This window comes from Panthera uncia (assembly GCF_023721935.1).
Source record: "Panthera uncia isolate 11264 chromosome D3 unlocalized genomic scaffold, Puncia_PCG_1.0 HiC_scaffold_8, whole genome shotgun sequence".
Taxonomy (NCBI): domain Eukaryota; kingdom Metazoa; phylum Chordata; class Mammalia; order Carnivora; family Felidae; genus Panthera; species Panthera uncia.
In genome coordinates this window covers 82,870,953-82,883,487 of record NW_026057586.1, presented here as the reverse complement: position 1 = coordinate 82,883,487, position 12,535 = coordinate 82,870,953, and positions in this window count along the sequence as shown.

Below are 12,535 nucleotides of genomic sequence, written 5' to 3'. Positions count from 1 at the left end.
ACAGCTAGTAAGTTACAGAGCCAGGGCTGGGACTCAGGACAGCTAAAAACCAAAGCCCTTGTTCATATGAAACAAATCACCATTGTGAATGCACCACACCAAGCACAATCCTGACACGTAAATGGGGAACTCAGTGAAATGATCTAAACATGTCTCTACCACAACAAGAGTGCCATGATTTTCCACTCACAAAATGGCAGGTATGTTAATATCTGTTGACATCATCAGGGCTGCAGGAGGAGGACTTCAGACTGGACTGGGTCGTAGGGAGGGAGGGCCTCTATCCACGTGCCATTCTTCACTGGGCAACCCCCCTGGAGTCCAGTTTTGCTAGCATGTGTCTATGCAAATTAGCTGGCTTAGAGCCCAAGGGTGGCATCAGCTCACAAAATAGGTCTGAATGACTCCCAGAAACCAGCTCTTGGAGGAAAGAGCTGATTGGCCTTTTTCTGCCATTATCGATACTAATGGTCTCCCAAAGGACTAGTAGACAAGTATTTGCCTGAAAGGCTACCATCTAATAGGTGGAGTCTCCTCTCTATGCCTCATTTTGCCTATCTAGAAAATGAAGATAGTGGATTAAAATGTGCTTTTTGTGTGTTCTTTCTTGGGTCCACAGAGCTTTTTTATGGAGCTGCTGGAAATGATGGGGAACTGATGGGGTTCTGGTCCCTCATCCTTTGCATCAGCCAAAGCAGAACCACACTACACACTAAACACTCAATGTTAACTATCACTACTTTTATCTTTTATACATTGAGTTTCCATGTAAGAGGGGCTGTGGCCAAAATGTTTGAAAACTCCATAGTATTTCTAGGGATACTTTAGCTTTGAGGAGAATTCAGGCACCATGAAATAATTAAGCCAAGTGGATGGGGACCATGGTGAACTGGAGAGCCCATACCCCATCCACCTAAGGAGCAGCCACTTTCACTTTCAGTCTGTTGAGGCCATGTGGGAAGCATGCCCAGTGTGGCCAGATCCTCTGAGTTCTCAGGAGAATTTAGGCATATGGGTTTTTATGTGAAATGTTCCAATTTTTAAATTGGTTGGTCATAAACTCAAATCCTAAAACACTATATGAGGCTGACAAAACCTATCTGGACTACATTTGGCCCTTGGCCAATAATTTGGAACTCTGTTCTAGAATGTTGGGGGTGAACTCTTTTCCCTCCCTTATCCCAATTTAATGAGCATTAGGATTCTTGTTAAGTGATACAAAGAAATAGTGTTGATGAGGTTTGCCAGTACATCTGAACCCCCCGCCTGGATATTCTGGAGGTTTTGTGCAAAGTCAAGAACCGTAGGAAAAAATATGGGTGAAAACCTTTGACAAAGTCCACAGTTTTGTTTCAATATCCTGTGGTATTACCAATAGACACTGGTATTCTTTTTGGCAAATGTTCACTGGGGCCTTACTCTGTGTCAGGCACCGTGTGAGAAGCAGGGGGACACAGCAGTAAGCAATCCAACATAGTCTCTGCCCTCATGGAATTCTCAGTCTAATGGAGAAGATAGATGGGAACAGAGAAACCAATCAAAGAAGGTAATTTCAGAGAGTGGTGAATTTTGTGAGATAATTAGAAGAAGTCATGTGACTACATAAGAGAGGGACTCTTAGGATTTGACATTTGAATCAAGATCTGAAGGATAAGAGAGAGAGTCATGGGAAGAACTACACAGGGAAAGAGAGCTTTCTCAACAGAGGGAACAGCAAGTACAAAGGTCCTGAGGCAGGAACAATCTTCCAGCTTTGGAAGACTCAAAGATGGTCAAAGGGTCTGGAGGATAGTGTGAGGGGCGAATGTTGGGAGGGAGGTTGAAGAAATGGGCAAAGGCCAGACCACTCAGGGCTTAGAAAGCCATGGAAAGAAACTCAGATTTTATTCTAAGCCTAGTGAGAAATCACTGTAGAGTTTTAGTGAGAGCAGTAACATGATCTAATTCATTTTTAAAAATAAGCTTTTTATTTTGAAATAATTGGGAATTTACTGAGAGTTGCAAAGATAGTACAGAGTTCGTGTATACCTTTCACTCAGTTTCCCCTTAATGTTAACATCTAACCCAACCATGGCATTGCTCTTAATTTTTTAAGACCCCTATATCATAAAGAAATGTTGGATCAGAAAATATATAACAGGGGTGCCTGGATGGCTCAGTCGGTAGAGCATGTGACTCTTGATCTTGGGGTTGTAAGTTCGAGCCCCACGTTGGGATGTAGAGATTACTTAAAAATAAAATCCGTAAAAAAAAATATTGCATACATTATTACCCAGAGAGCATTTTCTCCTAAATATGATCTGACTTCGGGGGCGCCTGGGTGGCGCAGTCGGTTAAGCGTCCGACTTCAGCCAGGTCACGATCTCACGGTCCGTGAGTTCGAGCCCCGCGTCAGGCTCTGGGCTGATGGCTCGGAGCCTGGAGCCTGTTTCCGATTCTGTGTCTCCCTCTCTCTCTGCCCCTCCCCCGTTCATGCTCTGTCTCTCTCTGTCTCAAAAATAAATAAAAAACGTTGAAAAAAAAAAATTTAAAAAAAAAAAAAATATGATCTGACTTCGTTTGAAAAAGACCCCTTTGGTGTCTGTGAGGATGATGGACGAGTGGGGTCAGACGCTGCAAATCAGGGAGGGGGCTGATGAAAAATATGGAATCACTGCTCTGAGCCTCCTTTTCCTCATCTGCGAGATGGGGACAGTATCACACGTCTCAGAAGGCTGTTGTGAGAACGTACCTTCAAATGTACTTGGGGAGACAATAGTTACAAGATGGCAATGAAGATGCTGATAATAATAGCATATTTTTTGAGTACTTTGTGCTAGTCCCTGTGCTCGGGGCCTTTCACGCATGATTAGGGAGAGCAGATTCTTTGGGATATTCCCACAAGCCTCCGGTGAGGGGGATTTACATGGGTCTTGCAAAATCTCTCGAACCATCCTTGGCCCTCATGGAGTTTATGCGGATGTTGGGCGATGTACTTCCATCTGGACTTACTCCACAGGGAAATGAGGATGATCATCACCTGGTTAAACATTCCTTAGCTTCACAAAATAGCAAGCTATCCCAGTATCTGGAGAGTGGACTGCACCGTCATCTGGAAATAAGACTGGCAAAAGAAGGCTCACTTGAGAGTAGGGTCTTGCAACCTGGGCACTATTGACATTTTGGGCCAGATCATTCTCTGCTGCGGGGGCTGCCCTGTGCAGCATCCCTGACCTCTACCTATTAGATGCCAGAAACATACCCCCCTCCCCAATAGTGACATTCGAGAATGTCTCCAGGTACCACTATGTGTCCCCTGCAAAGTCAAAATCACTCCCTCTCCCATCATAGGGGACCACTGCTTTCAAGCATTTCGAGGCCTGTGACAAAGTGGCTTTGAAATTGTTTTGTTATTCTGTAACTTTTAACCCTATGTGTCACGTGCCTTGCCAGACGAGCTTCTTTGACTACTAACGGCCATCAGCTATTCAGAATTTACTACGTATTAGGCATTGACCTAACTTTTGCGTTATACGTATCTTCTGGTTTCATTCCCACTTAATCCATAGAATAAGTCATTATTTCCATTTGATACATGGAGAAATCAAGGATCAGAGAGGTTAGATGGCTCACCCAAAGACATGCAGCTAAGAAATGACAGAGCCTGGATCTGAACCCAGACCTGTCCAACTTGAAGGGCCACGATCTCTAACCACTCTGTCATGCTGGGCCTCTGAAGACAGGGTGTTCGAAAATCACGTGGAGAAAAATATTTTTTAAACAATAAAATGTCATGCTAGTATCAAGTCGGAGAAGCAGAATGGAGAGAACTTGTTGGACTCAGGGATTGGAAAAGCCAAGTTCTAGTGCAAAGTGCACATGTGTGCGGCTTTGGGCAGGTCACTAGCTTGACTTCCTTGGGGAGACATGCTCCGCCAGCCCAGTCCCACCTTCCCCCACTGGCGAGATGGCCCTTTGAGGACCAGGCAGTGCCGGGCCCTTGCATACGTGGTCATGTTTACTTCCAGCCTCGATAATGCTGGGAGCCACAGCCCTCCCTCCTTTTTAAATTGAGATGAAGTTCACATAAAATGAACCATCTTAAAGTGTACAATTCAGTGGCCTTTTGTACATTCATTGTGTTGTACAAACATCACATCACCTCTCTCTGGTTCCAAAACGTTTCCATCACTCCAAAGAGAAAGCCTGTACCTGTTCGCAGTCATTCCCCATTTCTCCTTCCTCCCAACTCCTGGCCACCATGAGTCTGCTTCCTGTCTCTCTGTTTTTGCCCATCATGGACAATGCATCTAAGTGGAATCCAGTGCTATGTGACCTTTTGTGTCTGGCTTCTTTCACTGAGCATCGTGTTATTGAGGCTCATTGACATTGTAGCAGATGTCAGTACTGAATAATGTTCCCTTGTACGGATATGCCAACTTTTGTTTATCCACTCCTCCATTGACAGACTTTTCGGTTGTCACAGCCCTCTTTTTTCAGATGAGGGACATGAGGCCCAGGAAAGTTAAATGGCTTCACCAAGATCACAGAGTAAACAGAGAAGCTGGCAGGTCTGGATTTTATTTTATATTTTTAAAGTTTTTAATGTTTATTTCTGAGAAAGAGAGAGAGACAGAGAGAGAGACAGAGAGAGAGAGAGAGAGAGAGCACGAGAAGGGGAGGGGCAGTGAGAGATGGAGACACAGAATCTGAAGCAGGCTCCAGGCTCTGAGCTGTCAGCCCAGAGCCAGATGCAGGGTTCGAACTCACGAACCACGAGAACATGACCTAACCGACTGAGCCACCCAGGTGCCCCTGACAGGTCTGGATTTTAAACCATGGAGACCAAACTGTCTTTTACCTGTTTTACCTGTATTGTACATTTTCTAACTCTGGTTGATGATGAAATATTTTTAAAGAACTATTTAAAGCTTAGAGAAAGTACAATTTGGTGATAAACTTTTTTTGTTTTGTTTTTTTGGTGGTTTTTTTTGTTTTTGTTTTAGTGAACTATTTAAAGCCTAGAGCAAAGGTTGGGTGACTCTGTTCACACTCTGTAGTTCATGAATGTTAACATTTGGCCATTTTTGATTTGGACTTGTTTTTAGGTAACAAAAGAAATGAAACATTACAGTTGAGACTCCTTTGGAACCCCTTCTCCATTCTTCTCAATCCTTCTTCCTCTCCCCAGAAGTAGCTAGCCCAAGATGGTTGTGTATGTAGGTGACTATGTTTTTACCAGTTTACAATGTGCAAACTAACAGTCAACAAGGAAGAAAAACAATAATCTTGACTCCAGGGCAAATGGAATGTATTTTCATAAAGCCAGATTTCTTCCATTTAAAAGATTGCCTTTGATTCGGAGTATAGGGCTTTCCAACTTTATTTATATTAGAATGTCCTTCCCAGTATGAAATGTCCTTCCCAGTATGAAATGGTGACAGTGACAGATAGCTATTTTTTAAATGTCCCATTTGGCAAAAGAGAGAAAATCCAATACTGGGAGGGGGGAGAAATAACTTGGGCATGTTTATGCAGTGGTGGAAATGAATGAAAGCAAGCTACATGGATCAACATGGATCTATTTGGAAAGTAATGTCAAGTGAGCGAAAGCCAGTTGGGGTAGGATTAGGCTACTATTTACACAAAAGTTTAAAATGACAAAACTGGGGCGCTTGGGTGGCCCAGTCGGTTGAGCGTCCTACTTCAGCTCAGGTCATGATCAGACGGTTCGTGAGTTCAAGCCCCGCGTCGGGCTCTGTGCTGACAGCTCACAGCCTGGAGTCTGCTTCTGATTCTGTGTCTCCCCTTCTCTCTGCCCCTCCCCGGCTCGCACTCTGTCTCTCTGTCTCTCCCCCACCCCCACCCCCTTCTCTGCTCAAAAATAAACAATAAAAAAAAAATAAAATGACAAAACGATATTGTACATTTAGGACAGTGTTTTTCAAACTTTTGGGGGGGGGGGCACATTGTGCTATAAGAAAGGTATTTTATGACCCAATCCAGTACACATACACACAGATGTAAAACTGGAAGAAAAGTTTCACAAGACAATAATACTTGCCTTAGTACATATGATACACTCTTATTATTTTTAATCCTGTCTTATCCTAGCCTATCCTAATTTTTAAAATGCTGAATTGATTTTACAATCTACTAAAGGGTTGCAACCTGCAGTTTGAAAACAGTGGTTTAGGAATTTACAACACGATGTGGTAAAGATACATGATAAAGATACATATATTCAGGAAAGTGTTACCATGTAGTAAAACCATAAAGACCCACTCATGAAACGCGTCATATTTAGGAGGAAAGGAGAAAGGAAGGAATTGGGGATGGGCCCACGTTGGGTGCAATTTTCTCTCTAATGTTTTCTTTCCTAAATGGGAAGATGGTACATGGGGGCTTGTTATATTACTGTGTTTATTTTATTTTTTTATATATTACTGTTTAAAATCAACTTCATTTAGGGACAACTTATGTACAGTAAAATGCACCCATTTTTAAGTGTATAGTTCCATGAATTTTGACCGGTGAATACACCCATGTAACCACCACCCAGTAAGATATAAAATATTTCCATTGCCCCTGAAATTTTCTCCATGTCCTTTTGTAGTCAATCTGCCTCCACCCCCGAACTCCGGTTCCTGGCAAGGACTGATTTGCTTTCTACCATATAGATTAGATTTATCTTTTCTAGCATTTCAGCTGAACGGGATCACACAGAGTGAGCTCTTTTTGTGGCTGGTTTCTTTCACTCGGCATAATGGTTTTAAGATTCATACATGTTGTGTGTGTCAATAGTCCATTTCTTTTTAGTTCTGAGTAGTATCCCTAGTATGAATAGATAAGAATATGTTTATCCATTCACCTGTTGGGAGGCATCTGGGTTGTTTCCAGTCTGGGGACTTAATATCATTTTTTATTTTTTATTTTTTTTCCCTCCCCTCCCCAATATCATTTTTTAAATGCCTGAGATGGTTCATTAAAAAATTTATTTATTTATTTATTTATTTATTTATTTATTTATAAGTAGGCTTCATGCCCAGCACGGAGCCCCCCATTAGACTTGGATTCACGACCCTGAGATTAAGACCTGAGCTGAGATCAAGAGTCGGACGCTTCACCAACTAACTCACTCAGGCACCCCAAAAATAAATATACAATTTGAGATAGTTAAAAAAAATTTTTTTTTTTTTGGTAACATTTACTTATTTTTGAGAGACAGAGAGAGATAGAGCACAAGTGGGGGAGGGGCAGAGAGGGAGGGAGACACAGAATCCGAAGCAGGCTCCAGGCTCTAGCCGTCAGCACAGAGCCTGTCGCGGGCCTTGAACCCACAATCCGTGAGATCATGACCTGAGCCGAAGTCAGACACCCAACCGACTGAACTGCAGTTACTTCATAATTCCCTGATCACTAAATCTTTTTTAAAACAAACAAACAAACTAAAACAAACAGGGTTGCCTGCCTGCGTGGCTCAGTCGGTTGGATGTCTGACTTTGGCTCCTGAGAAAGCTTTTAAGAAAGAAAAAGAGGGGCATCTGGGTGGCTCAGATGCGTCCGACTTCAGCTCGGGTCATAATCTTGCAGTTCATGGACTCGAGCCCCACATCAGGCTCTGTGCTGACAGCTCGGAGCCTGGAGCCTGCTTCGGAGTCTGTGTCTCCCTCTCTCTCGGCCCCTCCCTCGCTCATGTTCTGTCTGTCTCTGTCTAGAAAATAAACACTAAAAAAAAAAATTTTTTTTTTAAGGAAAAAGGAAATGCAAAGAACAAAAATCATAATAAACTCTGTGACATCCCCTCCCCCTCATATTATTCTGGTAATTTTTCTGGTGTCCAACCCCAGGTCCAGCAGCAAGCCAATGCTTCCTTGCCAGCATGCTGGAAAACCACTGGACGCAGCCCATTGTGGGAGTTGATGATGGGGCCCTGGGCAAAGAAACCAGTGCTCCCGAGAGACCGTGTTGGTTTCAGCACCAACCTGGCTTCTTCTCCTAAAAAATATCGACTGCAGTTAAGGGGCTGCTGGCTTAGCTTAGAGAGCCTTCTGTGGATCTCGAATTTGTGTGGCCTGGTGTGCCTGGCCCTCTAGCTCCCTTGCTGAGAAGCTGAGCCACACATTGATGGTTTCTGGAATAAGTGCTTTCCGCTAGCCTTTCCATCTGCCCACACGTTGGCCTCCACCCAGCCTGGCCAGGAAGCTCTGTCCAGATTTTGGGGCCCTCCAGAGCCAAGCCAGAGCAGGCTCCCAGGGCCTGCCCCAGAGCAAATTGTCTTTTCTGCCTTTGTGTGTTCCAAGCTTATCTCCTCCCACACCACAGCCCTGTAATTAGAGGAACACTGTGGCCTCAGAGCCATTTGGGAAACAAAGGCTAACCTTGGGGAGGCCAGAAGGGCTGTAAGGAGGTGCAACACAGCCAGTTCCCCAACGTTGGCCACACTGTCCCTGAGTTCCCCTCCAAAGGCTCTTCCCTGCCACTCCAAAGTCGGCCTAGCTGGTGCTTGCCTATTACCTAGAGTCAAACCCCAGTCTGTCCCCTTAGTAGCTGGGTGACCTCGGGCAAGTGACATCTCTGAGCCTCAGTTGTGTCATCTGTTAAGTGAGAATAGTGCCAGATTGGATGAAATTATGTATGTGGGCTGCATCTCATGGCACCTGAAACACAGCATGATGGGCTGTATTTTCCAAAATTGGCCATGACAATATTTTCAGTCCCACTTGCTCTTCTAGAACCTTACCACTCCCCTACCAAGAGATGGAATCCAGGTTCCGGCCCCTTGAGTCTGGGTGTGACCATGACCACATCAGAAGTCACTACGCGGCTCCCCAGGCCGTGTCTCAGAATGTCTCAGAAGGTAGGATAGTCCATCTCGCTGTCTCTTGGCCTGAAATAAGTCAGACAGAGAAGGACAAAGACTGTATGTTCTCATTTACATGCTGAATCTAAAAAAGTGGAACACAGAGAGAGTAGAATGGTGATTGCCTGGGGCTGGGGGGAGTGGGGGAAGTGGGAGATGTTGGTCAAAGAGCACGAACACCCAGCTCTGAGATAAATCAGATCCGGGCATTGAACTCACGGCATGGTGAGTACGGTTAACAATGCTGTATTGTATCCTTGAAAGTTGCTAAGAGAGTAGGTCTTTAATATTATCACTATACACACACACACACAATTATGTGAGGGGATAGAGGCGGTAACTAACCTGATTGTGGTCATCATGTTGCAATATATACACGTATCTAATCATCACTTCTCCACCTTAAACTTTTGTATGTTATATCTCAATAATATCTCAGTCAAGCTGGGGAGAAAAAGGTGGTAGGGCTTCCCATGACTCTCTCTTTCTCTTGGGACACCTGTTTTGGGAAGACTGCCACTGTGCTGTGAGGAAGCCAGGCCACATGCGGAGGGCCCGAGTAGGTGTTCTGGCCACAGCCCCAGGTGAGGTCCCAGTGAACGGCCAGCACCAACCATCACGCATGTGGGTGAAGGGTTTTCAGATGATTCCAGCATCCAAGTGGCCCTCTGAGCTCCCCCCTCCCCCCGGTTGATGCCAAGTAGAGCAGAGAGGAGCTGTCCTCATGGAACGCTGCCCAAATTGAGGATTTGTGAGCTGAATAAATGATCGCGTGATTGTTTTAAGCCACTATGTTTCAGGGTGTTTTGTTATACAGCAATAAACAACCAGAACACAACAGCCACGATAAACCTCATGATTGACGTCTCTGTTTTGCTCACACTTCCCACTCCTCATCCATCAGCAAATGCAAACACATCCCAGATTCAAGCCCAAGCCACTATCATCTCTTGCCTCGGTGCTCTCCGTCACATCTCCAGCCTAGGTCCCCGCCACCTTCCCCCTTGCCATCGGCAGACCTTCTGGCCTCCTTGCGATGCCTCAGACATCTCAAGCATGTTCCCGTCTTAGAGCTGTTCCTTAGACAGAAATGCTTCCCCCCCCCCCCCCCAGATGATTGTTCCCTCGCTCCATTCAAGTCTCTGCTCAGCTGTCACCCTGTCAGAGAGACCTTTTCTAATCACCCTGCCCCAAATTGCCCTCCTTCGCCAACCCTTCCATCTTGTTTCTCCCCTTACCTAGCTCTATTTTTCTCCATGTCACTCTTCATCATCTGTCATTGTATTATGTCTTTGTCTGCTTATTTTTGGTCGCTGTTTCTGTCTGCAGGGGTTTTTGTCTGCTTGGTTCACTGCTGATTTCCCAGTGCCTGGCATACACCAGGTGCTCACTAAAAATCTGTTGAATACACAAATGAATGGAAACTACTAACATTATAGTTGCAAAATGGGGATAATAATAGTTGGGGGCAGGAATCAGTGAAATGATATAGGTGAGTGCTTAACACTGCACTTGGCTCTGAGTGGGTGTGCATTGGAAGGTTGCTATTTACCACTTGTCACAGGTGTGGGTGAGGCCTAGGGGACAGCATGTGGGGACAGTGAGGAGCAGCGGCCATCTGTGGTGCATCCCATGGAGTGAAGCAGGCCTCTGCCTCGCCCTGAAGTGTCCATCACTGCAGGATAAGAAAGCGATCCCTGGGGTCTGGGGTACTCTGGCCTCGCTGCTTTACAGGCTAAGGAAAGGAGAGCACCGAAGGGCTATTTGGGGGCTTGTAAACCTTGTTTATTTTGATGGTAGGAATGGGACTAGGGGACAAATGGCTCTTTACTGATTTTATTTTCCAAAGCCCCAAATCAGCATTACAATATCAGCAACAAAATGACAAATTAAAACCACCACCCATATTCTTTCTCTGGCTTTTGTTTGTTTAGTAGCGATGTTCAAAAACAAAATCGGAGCACCTGGGTGGCTCAGGTGGCTAAGCGTCCGACTCTTGATTTCAGCTCTGGTCATGATCTCTCGGTTTGTGGTTTCGAGCCTCGCGACGGGCTCTTTGCTGACAGCTGGGAGCCCGGAGCCTGCTTCAGATTCTGTGTCTCCCTCTCTCTCTGCCCCTCCCCCGCCTGCACTCTTTCCCTCTCTCTCTCAAAAATAAACAAACATTAAAAAAAAAAAAAAGAAGAGGAGGAGGAGATTTGGACACAGATGGGTGCAGAGGGAAGACTTGGAGAAGACACAGAGAGAAGACGGCCATCTATAAGCCAAAGAAACCAACCCCACAGACACCTTGAGCTTGATCTTCTGGGCCTCAGAACTGTGAGAAAATGAACGTCTGTTGTTTAAGCCACGCAGTCGCTGGTACTTTGCTATGGCAGCCTGAGGAAACTAACACAACAGGGTAAATATTTGGAAAATACAGAAAAGTGGAAAGAATAAAATCACACATAATTCTGCCACCCAGCGAGCCCCCAGGAAACAAGGGGCACTGACCACTCTTTCTACCTCCTCACTCAGGATGGGGGAGACATTTCTGGCATGTTGCCTTCAGAAAGCTGGGAGGGATTTTGTATTTGACGCAAACCGGCTGGCATTTGATGTTTTCAGATTGCTTTGGGCTTCTTGTTAAAAGGAGATGCTTCTTCTAAAAGGTGATAAAATTCCACACCGCAGAATTTGAATGTGACCTGATTTAGAGTAAGGGTTGGCAAACTTTCTCTATAAAAGGCTAGATAGTACATATTTTTGACTTTCTGGGCCAGTCTCTGTCACAACTACGCAACTCTGCCATGGTAACAAAAGCAGTCACAGACAATATATAAATGAATGGGTGTTGCCAATAAAACTTTATTTGCAAAAGCATGTGCCAGAACCATGGCCTTTGCTGACAACCCCTGGTTTAGAGGAATGAGTTTTAATTTCAAATTTTAATTAGAAACAATTATCTTAAGGAGAAGGTCTCCATTGGTGCTTATAAGTCTTTAACAGTGTCCTAACCCTGATAATCTTTTTTTTTTAATGTTTATTTTTGAAAGAGAGAGAGAGAGAGAGAGAGGATGGGGAGAGGCAGTGAGAGAGGGAGACAGAATCTGAAGCAGGCTCCAGGCTCTGAGCTGTCAGCACAGAGCCCGAGGCGGGGCTGGAACTCACAGACCGCGAGATCATGACCTAAGCTGAAGTCCGACACTTAACCGATTAAGCCACCCAGGTGCCCCGATAATCTCTTTTTAATAACGACAAATTAGACCTCAAGTCCAGTCCTTATGAGTGAAAATATTCTATTAGAACTTAAGGAAATTGTTTTGTCTTCTAACTATATGTACAGTTATCTTCTGTTTATGATGAGTGACACTGGATTTCCATTTATGAAATCTTTCTTTTTTAAAATATTTATTTATTGAGAGAGAGAGAGAGAGAGAGAGAGAGAGAGGAGAAGCATGAACATTGGAGGGGCAGAAAGAGAGAGGAGTGGGGAGAGAATCCCAAGCAGACTCTGAGCTGTCAGCCCAGAGACTGACACGGGGCTTGATTTCACAAACTGCGAAATCATGACCTGAGCCAGACACTTAACCAGTTGAGCCACCCAGGCGCCCCTCCCCTTTCTCTCTCTCGCAAACAAACAAACAGCTTTAAAATAGATTTTCAATACAAAACTTGCAAGTTGATTAAATATGCTCGATATGTAATAGTCCA